At 41.9% G+C, this 10,789-nt stretch overlaps 3 non-coding genes across 3 annotated transcripts; all 3 read left to right on the forward strand.

The window, feature by feature from the left end:
* Positions 1-3,014: 3,014 nt before the first annotated feature.
* On the forward strand, positions 3,015-3,121 carry LOC141709506 (small nucleolar RNA R71). Its single transcript, XR_012570078.1, has one exon. It is a non-coding gene; the product is annotated as a small nucleolar RNA R71 (small nucleolar RNA).
* Positions 3,122-4,236: 1,115 nt separating this feature from the next.
* On the forward strand, positions 4,237-4,343 carry LOC141709507 (small nucleolar RNA R71). The gene has a single exon (XR_012570079.1). It is a non-coding gene; the product is annotated as a small nucleolar RNA R71 (small nucleolar RNA).
* Positions 4,344-5,452: 1,109 nt separating this feature from the next.
* LOC141709508 (small nucleolar RNA R71) lies at positions 5,453-5,559 on the forward strand. Its single transcript, XR_012570080.1, has one exon. It is a non-coding gene; the product is annotated as a small nucleolar RNA R71 (small nucleolar RNA).
* Positions 5,560-10,789: the final 5,230 nt, after the last annotated feature.

Below are 10,789 nucleotides of genomic sequence, written 5' to 3' on the forward strand. Positions count from 1 at the left end.
ACATCATCTCAAATGGTTCTGTCCAATCTGGTGCTGTAATAACTGGTGCAGTGATCAAACTCTTCTTGAGAGTCTCGAATGCTGCCAAACATTCATCATCAAATTTGAACGGCACATCTTTCTCAAGCAAATTGCACAACGGCTTAGATATCTTTGAAAAGTCCTTGATGAATCGCCGATAAAAACCCGCATGACCAAGAAAACTACGGATTCCTTTCGCAGAATTAGGTGGGGGAAGATTTTCAATGACTCCCACCTTGGCCTTGTCCACCTCCAGACCCTTGCTAGAGACCTTATGCCCAAGGATAATGCCTTCACGCACCATAAAATGACATTTCTCCCAATTAAGCACCAAATTAGTTTCCACGCATCTTTTGAGTACGGCGCGCAGATTATTCAAACAATCATCATATGAGTGCCCAAAGACGGAAAAGTCATCCATGAACACTTCGACGTTATTTCCAATCATGTCAGAGAATATAGCCATCATACATCTCTGAAAAGTGGCTGGGGCGCCACATAACCCAAACGAAACTCTGCGAAAAGCAAATGTGCCAAATGGACAAGTGAAGGTAGTCTTTTCCTGATCCTCTGGTGCAATACAAATCTGATTATACCCGGAATAACCATCCAGAAGACAAAAATACTCATGACCCGCCAATCTGTCAAGCATTTGATCAATAAATGGATGGGGGAAGTGATCCTTCCTTGTGGCTTTGTTCAATTTTCTATAATCCATGCATACTCTCCATCCTGTAACTGTTCGAGTAGGGATGAGCTCATTCTTTTCATTTGCGACCACAGTGATACCTCCCTTCTTAGGTACACATTGTACGGGGCTCACCCACGAGCTGTCAGAAATAGGATAAATGATGCCCGCATCTAGCCATTTCAGAATTTCTTTCTTCACCACCTCCTTCATGATGGGATTCAGTCTTCGCTGCTGTTCCATAGTTGGCTTACTACCTTCCTCTAGCAGAATTTTATGCATACAATATGAAGGACTTATCCCCTTGATGTCTGCTATGGTCCATCCTATAGCCGATTTGAATTCTCTCAAAATCCTTAAGAGCTTGTCTTCCTCACTACCTGAAAGGTCAGATGAAATAATAACAGGTAACGTAGATGAATCACCTAAAAAAACATACCTCAAGTGTTCAGGTAATGGTTTGAGCTTCAAGGTAGGTGCTTCCTCTATTGATGGTTTGAGCTTCCCTTCAGCATTCTTAAGGTCAGAAGTACCAAGAGATTCAAATGGTATGTCCAGCTTTCGCTTCCATGGAGAAGCGTTCAGATATTGTAATTGCTCGTTGCTATCTTCATTATCGCTGTCAAAATCCCCCACTAAGGCCTTTTCCAATGCATCAGACATTAGCATGTGATCGAGTTCCGAAGTAACCGCAGTATCAATCACATCCACTTTTAAGCACTCCTCATCTTCTGTAGGGAATTTCATTGCCTTGAATATATTGAAGGTCACATCCTGATCTTGGACCCGCATAGTAAGTTCACCTTTTTGCACATCTATCAAGGTACGGCCAGTAGCCAAGAAAGGCCTTCCCAAGATTATGGGAATCTTCTTATCTTCCTCAAAATCCAGAATAACAAAATCTGCTGGAAAGAAGAGCTTATCCACCTTGACGAGCACATCCTCAACTATGCCCCTTGGGTAAGTAATGGAACGGTCAGCCAATTGTAGCGACATGTATGTGGGTTTTGGATCAGGCAGATCCAGCTTTTTAAAGATCGACAACGGCATCAGATTAATGCTTGCTCCCAAATCACAAAGGCACTTGTCAAAAGTTAGATTGCCAATGGTGCAAGGAATGGTGAAGCTTCCTGGATCTTTCAGTTTTGGTGGTAACTTTTGCTGCAGAACAGCGCTGCATTCTTCCGTGAGAGCAACGGTTTCAAGGTCATCCAGTTTCACCTTCCTTGCAAGAATAGTCTTCATAAACTTCGCATAACTAGGCATTTGTTCCAGAGCCTCAGCGAAAGGTATATTGATGTGAAGTTTCTTGAACACCTCCAGAAACTTCCCGAACTGTCTATCCAGCTTTTGTTGCTGCAATCTCTTAGGCAAAGGTGGTGGAGGATAGAGCTGTTTCTCCCCTGTATTAGCCTCAGGCAGAGTGTGTTCAACAGTAGTCTTCCTTGGTTCCGCCGCTTTCTCCTTTTGCTTAGATTCTTCATCTCTAACTTCAGCTTCGACTTCTTTTGCCTTTTCAGCATCAGCTACTTTTCCAGACCTTAAGGTAATAGCCTTGACTTGCTCTTTAGCTTCCTTCCTGCCTGGTACTTCCGTGTCACTGGGAAGAGTGCCAGGTTGACGATTGAGTACTGCATTGGCTAATTGACCGATTTGATTTTCCAAGGTCTTGATAGAAACCGCCTGACTCTTGCACAACAGCTTAAGTTCCTCAAAATCAGCACTAGTGGGTACAGCTGTACTTCCCTGTTGAGGATATGATTGCCTTGTAGCATACTGCTGTGGTTGCTGGAATCCAGGTGGGTTAAACTGTTTACTCACTCCTTGCTGATATGGTGGCTGAATAGCATTCTGATTATTCCCCCAGCTGAAATTTGGATGATTTCTGTTATTAGGATGATAGGTCGCTGGCACAGGCTGCTGTTGTCGCTGATAATTATTCACATACTGAACAGATTCGTTGACAAGAGAACACTGATCCGTAGCATGAGAACCTGCACAAAGCTCACAAACCATAGCTATTTGATTAACTCCATACGTAGCCAGAGAATCAACCTTCATTGATAGCGCTTGGAGCTGGGCGGCAATAGCGGTGGCTGCATCAACTTCCAGAATACCTGCTACCTTGCCTGACGTCATCCTCTGAGTTGGGTTTTGATGCTCATTTGCAGCCATCGTCTCGATAAGATTATACGCCTCAGTATAGCTTTTAGCCCATAAGGCTCCTCCAGCTGCTGCATCGAGCATGGGCCGAGATTGGGCCCCCAAACCATTATAGAAACCAGTGATCACCATCCAATTCGGCATTCCATGATGTGGACATTTTCTCAACATTTCCTTGTAGCGTTCCCAAGCCTCGCACATAGATTCTGTAGGTTGCTGCGCAAACTGAGTAAGAGCACTCCTCATAGCAGCAGTCTTTGCCATCGGATAAAACTTCACCAGAAACTTTTGCACAAGATCTTGCCACGTAGTGATGGACCCAGCTGGTTCAGAATGTAACCAGTCTTTAGCCTTATCCCTATCCCTCAGTGAGAATGGGAAAAGCCTCAACTTGATAGCCTCATCAGTCACGCCATTATACTTAAAAGTGCTGCAGATCTCGACAAAATTCCTTATGTGCATGTTGGGGTCTTCAGTTGCCGCTCCTCCAAAAGAAACAGAATTCTGCACCATCTGAATAGTGCCCGGCTTGATTTCAAAGGTGTTAGCTTGAATAGCCGGATGAAGGATGCTTGACTGAATGTCATCAATTTTAGGCCGAGAAAAATCCATAAGAGCTGGATCAGCTTGAACAATATGATCTTCCATGTTTACTGGTTCTTTCTGCTCAGTTCCTGAATCCGAATCCTCAAAATCTAACTTCTCCGGAATATCAAGAACTTCGTCTGTCTCCTCAGCTGTATCTAAAGTCCTCTTGCGAGCACGAGAACGAGTTTGCATAAACGCTTGATAAAGTACCTGAAACACAACCGAAAAGAGTAAGTAACTACTATGTCCTAATCACTGAGTCCTAATGACCAATGATGGTAAGTACATAAACTAAACAAATACGCCGAGTCCCTGGCAGCGGCGCCAAAAACTTGTTAGGGCGAAAACACGCGCTAATATTCACGCAAGTATATCAGCGACAACAGCAGCCTGTGCCAGCGACCTATCATCCTAATAACTGATCAGATTCGTTGACAAGAGAACACCGATCCGTAGCATGAGAACCTGCACAAAGCTCACAAACCATAGCTATTTGATTAACTCCATACGTAGCCAGAGAATCAACCTTCATTGATAGCGCTTGGAGCTGGGCGGCAATAGCGGTGGCTGCATCAACTTCCAGAATACCTGCTACCTTGCCTGACGTCATCCTCTGAGTTGGGTTTTAATGCTCATTTGCAGCCATCGTCTCGATAAGATTATACGCCTCAGTATAGCTTTTAGCCCATAAGGCTCCTCCAGCTGCTGCATCGAGCATGGGCCGAGATTGGGCCCCCAAACCATTATGGAAACCAGTGATCACCATCCAATCCGGCATTCCATGATGTGGACATTTTCTCAACATTTCCTTGTAGCGTTCCCAAGCCTCGCACATAGATTCTGTAGGTTGCTGCGCAAACTGAGTAAGAGCACTCCTCATAGCAGCAGTCTTTGCCATCGGATAAAACTTCACCAGAAACTTTTGCACAAGATCTTGCCACGTAGTGATGGACCCAGCTGGTTCAGAATGTAACCAGTCTTTAGCCTTATCCCTCAGTGAGAATGGGAAAAGCCTCAACTTGATAGCCTCATCAGTCACGCCATTATACTTAAAAGTGCTGCAGATCTCGACAAAATTCCTTATGTGCATGTTGGGGTCTTCAGTTGCCGCTCCTCCAAAAGAAACAGAATTCTGCACCATCTGAATTGTGCCCGGCTTGATTTCAAAGGTGTTAGCTTGAATAGCCGGATGAAGGATGCTTGACTGAATGTCATCAATTTTAGGCCGAGAAAAATCCATAAGAGCTGGATCAGCTTGAACAATACGATCTTCCATGTTTACTGGTTCTTTCTGCTCAGTTCCTGAATCCGAATCCTCAAAATCTAACTTCTCCGGAATATCAAGAACTTCGTCTGTCTCCTCAGCTGTATCTAAAGTCCTCTTGCGAGCACGAGAACGAGTTTGCATAAACGCTTGCTAAAGTACCTGAAACACAACCGAAAAGAGTAAGTAACTACTACGTCCTAATCACTGAGTCCTAATGACCAATGATGGTAAGTACATAAACTAAACAAATACGCCGAGTCCCTGGCAGCGGCGCCAAAAACTTGTTAGGGCGAAAACACGCGCTAATATTCACGCAAGTATATCAGCGACAACAGCAGCCTGTGCCAGCGACCTATCATCCTAATAACTGATCAGATTCATTGACAAGAGAACACTGATCCGTAGCATGAGAACCTGCACAAAGCTCACAAACCATAGCTATTTGATTAACTCCATACGTAGCCAGAGAATCAACCTTCATTGATAGCGCTTGGAGCTGGGCGGCAATAGCGGTGGCTGCATCAACTTCCAGAATACCTGCTACCTTGCCTGACGTCATCCTCTGAGTTGGGTTTTGATGCTCATTTGCAGCCATCGTCTCGATAAGATTATACGCCTCAGTATAGCTTTTAGCCCATAAGGCTCCTCCAGCTGCTGCATCGAGCATGGGCCGAGATTGGGCCCCCAAACCATTATAGAAACCAGTGATCACCATCCAATCCGGCATTCCATGATGTGGACATTTTCTCAACATTTCCTTGTAGCGTTCCCAAGCCTCGCACATAGATTCTGTAGGTTGCTGCGCAAACTGAGTAAGAGCACTCCTCATAGCAGCAGTCTTTGCCATCGGATAAAACTTCACCAGAAACTTTTGCACAAGATCTTGCCACGTAGTGATGGACCCAGCTGGTTCAGAATGTAACCAGTCTTTAGCCTTATCCCTATCCCTCAGTGAGAATGGGAAAAGCCTCAACTTGATAGCCTCATCAGTCACGCCATTATACTTAAAAGTGCTGCAGATCTCGACAAAATTCCTTATGTGCATGTTGGGGTCTTCAGTTGCCGCTCCTCCAAAAGAAACAGAATTCTGCACCATCTGAATAGTGCCCGGCTTGATTTCAAAGGTGTTAGCTTGAATAGCCGGATGAAGGATGCTTGACTGAATGTCATCAATTTTAGGCCGAGAAAAATCCATAAGAGCTGGATCAGCTTGAACAATACGATCTTCCATGTTTACTGGTTCTTTCTGCTCAGTTCCTGAATCCGAATCCTCAAAATCTAACTTCTCCGGAATATCAAGAACTTCGTCTGTCTCCTCAGCTGTATCTAAAGTCCTCTTGCGAGCACGAGAACGAGTTTGCATAAACGCTTGCTAAAGTACCTGAAACACAACCGAAAAGAGTAAGTAACTACTACGTCCTAATCACTGAGTCCTAATGACCAATGATGGTAAGTACATAAACTAAACAAATACGCCGAGTCCCTGGCAGCGGCGCCAAAAACTTGTTAGGGCGAAAACACGCGCTAATATTCACGCAAGTATACGCGTTCGCAAGTAATATAGAATATTTTCTAGTTCGTTCCCTCAGAGACTCAGACTAAATTATTGTCTAATTAAACTCACTCACCAATGTATGATTACTTCTCAATGTTAAGATAATAACACTTAAAATTGTTGATTAAATATTAACTATAATTAACTACTTAATTAACCACTTAACTAACACTTTAATTTATCAATAATAAAACACTCATGAGATCACAACTTCATTATTACTTCCTTCTATAGCCATTATTATTACCTTTAGCATGTGACAGTGATGATATTAATCGAATAACACGAAACTGATAAAAGCCAACTTTCATTGTACTAATACCATTCTACCAAGCATCCACAATTAAGATAGAAGTTGAATAGTCATCAATTATGTTGGGTTCCTATATGTCTACAGAAATTGACAACACAACGATTTAAGCTCAAGTTATTCCTTTTGATTACATAGGGCAAATAAAACTGTTAGAGTTACCCACTAATCATGCTCAACGTACATGAACCTATGCTAGCATGGCAAGTTCTAAATCTCAAGATCCACCGTCGCTTCACAAGAGATTAACACCCTATCTTATATGTTCGCGACGCACATAAGACGAATACGCACAACCAATACTAGATATCATGCAATCATCACACACTAAAGTATTAAACAATTAACTAAAGAATTCCATAATAAATCCGTTGCAACCCCATGATCACGATTAGCCCATAATAGAACTTATCGCCATCATGGGTTCATATGAAATCATGACAAACAAACACAAGAAAATAATAACTAAACTAATTATATTAAAACAGAGTATGTCACAAGAGTAAATAAGTCAAAGCAAGAAAACTAGCATCCAACGTTATAACGAAACAAGAATCACAAGAAAATATGCTTCCTCTTCATTGCGGTGTGCTAAATCGGTCTTCTTCCTTATCTCCTTTGCTTCTTGTGTAAAACACAATCTAAAACATAATCCCCTTAATACTCTCTGTGAAAACGTCTCAAATCTACCTATATAATAGTCCCATAAAACTCAGATTACATAGAAGTTGGAAGCCAAACAGAAGTAGAAGTCTAAAATAATTTATCTTTTTCCCCGACCCTGCGCGGCTGCTCAGCATAGCTGCGCGGGCGCGCAGGTTGCTGCGCGGCCGCTCAGCATAGCTGCGCGGGCGCGCAGGTTGCTGCGCGGCCGCTCAGCATTGCTGCGCGGGCGCGCAGGCCTCTACTGGAAAAAATCCAGGTTTGCTCTGTTTCTTCGCCGTAATCTACCCATTCCTTTCCTCTCGCAATGGTGAACACATGCCAAGGCTTATTCTTGATGATTCCTCCCCCGAAATGCAACTAATACCCTGAAATGCATAAACACTAGAAAAACGCATCAAATACACAAAATACTTGATTTCAAGACACCAATTTAAGCCATTTTAAGATGTTCTAAGTGGTATAAAATTCCACTTATCACGCCTCCCTGTTCTTCCCTAATTTTGGTGAGCCGCCGTTCTTACTCCGGTTGGTGCTGGTGGTTTTAATTTTCGATCTTGCTTGGCTGTATATAGGCATATATACGTGTGTATATATGCGTGTATGCGGTTCAGTTTGTGTTGATTTTGTGTTGCCTGTGTTTCTCTATTTTTGGTGCCGCCTTTTCTTTGCTTGCCGCAAGGAGAATGGTGGCGCGTGTAATTATATTGTGCGTGGGTGGTGATGTTCCTGTTGTCTGGTTCGATTATTTCGAATGTGCGAATTGGTGGTCTGATTCTTTCATTTTCTGTGGAAGAAGTCGAGCTGTTAATCTGTATATTTCATATTGTTAATTAATTAAATTTTTGAATGAAATTCAGTGATTAATCAAGTTATTATTTTCGATTACTTAAAATTAATCGGTGAAAATTTGTGTTGGAACCCGGAATTTAATCGGGTACCCGTAAGTTTTCGCCGCCGTCGGCGATGAGCCTCGGCGAGCCGACGGTGGACGATGATGATGTATATCTGAGTCCTAATATTTTTAAAATAAATAAATTTATTTGTAAAGTTATTTTTGAAACGAGAAATTAGTTAATTTAAATCGAAGTTGGGCACATAATTTTGATAGTCAATTGTGATTATTGGATTAATGGCTTGGGTGAATGATTGATTGTGACTGATGAGTTGTATCGGTGGATGGGAATGTAAAATTGATTGTTGCATTGTTGTTGTGGTTTGACGCCGAGTTGTTCGACGGATAGACCGATAAATAGTGGAGGTGCTGCCCGAATTTTTGGAAATTAAATTCAGAAATTCGGGACATACCTTGTAATTATTGGAACGTCGAACGAGTATAAATAAGTATATACATATATTCTGTGCGGAACATGATTGTATGTTGTGGTGAATGTTCTATTAAAACCCAATAACCCTAATTTCGTAAAATGACAAGTATACGTATTTCCTGAAATGAACACCAAACCGATTTCTCGAGAACGTGACCCCTGATTGTTGGGTGTGTTATTGTATTATAACAATGTATATAATTACGAGTCGGGTTTGAATATCGTTGGGTAGAATTGGTGTCGAGGATATGTCAAGCATACCTAGACGTCTAACGTAGGGTATTTCGGCTCTGTAGGTTCCAGTCGAAGGACTCAAGAATTGAAGTTGAACTAAAGATAACGTAGTCATCAGTCGACAAGCGTAGCGAGGTTCCAAGCGAAGGACCTGAACGTTGAATTCGGATCTAGGATAGTCTGATAGTAAGGCGATAAAGCTGAGGGTCCAAGTTAGTCCAAGGTCAATCAGTAATAGTGATAAAGCTCTACAAGGCAAGTACCCCTGACCATTCTTTTGTGGTTTGGTATATGTGAATAACTAATGATTTATTCTCGTAATGGAACAGAAACGTAAGTTACGTATCCCCTTTATTTGAAAATGTTGTTTAAAATTATATTTTGGGGAAAAGTAACTTCTGAAAACACCTGTGTCTAAACGTGATTTAAATGAAAAGAGGATTTGACTAGTGTGTTGTGGCAGAATGGTTTTAAAAAGAGATAGGTGACAGTGACTTTGGAAACTGGATAAAGAGACTGTTTTAATCCACCTATATCGTGGAAGGTTTTGATCCACCTATGTCGTGGAATTTTGGAAAGAGGAAAAAATGGAATTTAGTTGATCTATTGGAGTTGCGTAAGAGGCCTGTTATTCGATAACAGTCCAACATAATGTTGCGTAAGTGGCTAATTGGGTTGGGCATTCTGTTTAACCGATTAGTCCAGCGTGGGGGAAAGACCTAGCTAGTCTTTTCCCAAGTTCTGGAACACATTCTATTTCTGGATGGCCGCTAGTCGCTGTCCGGTGAGGGTAGACTGATCAGCTATCTTCACCCGTTGAACGTCCAATAGATTTGATTGATTCAGTTTTGAAATTATTTAACAAATAAACGTGTTTGAGACAGATGACTTTGTGGTTCCAGTAATGGAACAAATGATTTTGGGTCCCCGTAACGGGACAAATAATTTTATGGTTCCTGTATTGGAACGGAAGGTTTAAAAATGAAAATAGTGTGCTAAAAGAATTGAACTCTGGTATTTATACACAACACACTACTACGTTTGTTTTATTGGAAGCATGCTAGTTTTAATATCCAATTATGAATATTTACTTATTTTCTAACGAGCTATGAATTCTGTTCCTATCACTGCTTTATCAGAAACTGTTTTACTTCTTATTCATATAGTGGTACTGCTGAGCAATTGATTGCTCACCCTTGCATAATGTTTTATATATGTATTGCAGATGTCTAAGAGATTCTTCCGTGGTAGTCAGGGCAGAGTGTCAGTGCTTTCCGGGTCAGGCTCCTCTGAGGTAGTTGTGCTGGACCAAAGATGGTCTGTTGAGTTGCTGCGTTAGGTGAGTTATGTCAGGATTGCTTGTAAGTAGTCGAGTTGTAATAGTTGTAACCTAAATCAGACCTAAACCTGGAAAAGATCTTGGAAAAAAAAGGGGTTGTATTTATATTCTATCATGGAATTGATAATATTATGTTGTTATGGTGATTGTTGATGACGTCAACTCCTGACCCCGGGGTTGAGACCGTCACAGTTGGTATCAGAGCTACAGGTTTGAGTCCCTGATTTAGGATAAGAGTGGAGTCAAAAGAGTGCAAGAAGGTTTACGTGTAGATGTGAGTCAGCAACTCAATCAGAGGAGCGAGTCTATGAGTTTAGTCAAGGGTATCGGAAACGTAACCCTGACATTTGTTGAGGATTGACTGGAACTGCCCTAGTTTGGAGTACGTCTCCTTGATATATATATTATTAGTAATGTTCGATAAAGATTTCTAGTTCCCTCTCGAGAATTTGAGTCTAATTGCGAGAATTCAGCATTGAGCGGGCCCTTATTATGTTAGTTGAGAAGACGCCAACGTTATTTCTAAATATCGCCTTTCTATGTCAAGGAATGTTATTGGCCCGATGGTGTGACCTCGGTGAGTTGGATGGAATGACAATCTTTAGTGGCTGCTATAACAGTTAAGTCTCAAAG

The sequence above is a fragment of the Apium graveolens genome, chromosome 2 (assembly GCF_009905375.1).
Source record: "Apium graveolens cultivar Ventura chromosome 2, ASM990537v1, whole genome shotgun sequence".
Lineage (NCBI taxonomy): Eukaryota > Viridiplantae > Streptophyta > Magnoliopsida > Apiales > Apiaceae > Apium > Apium graveolens.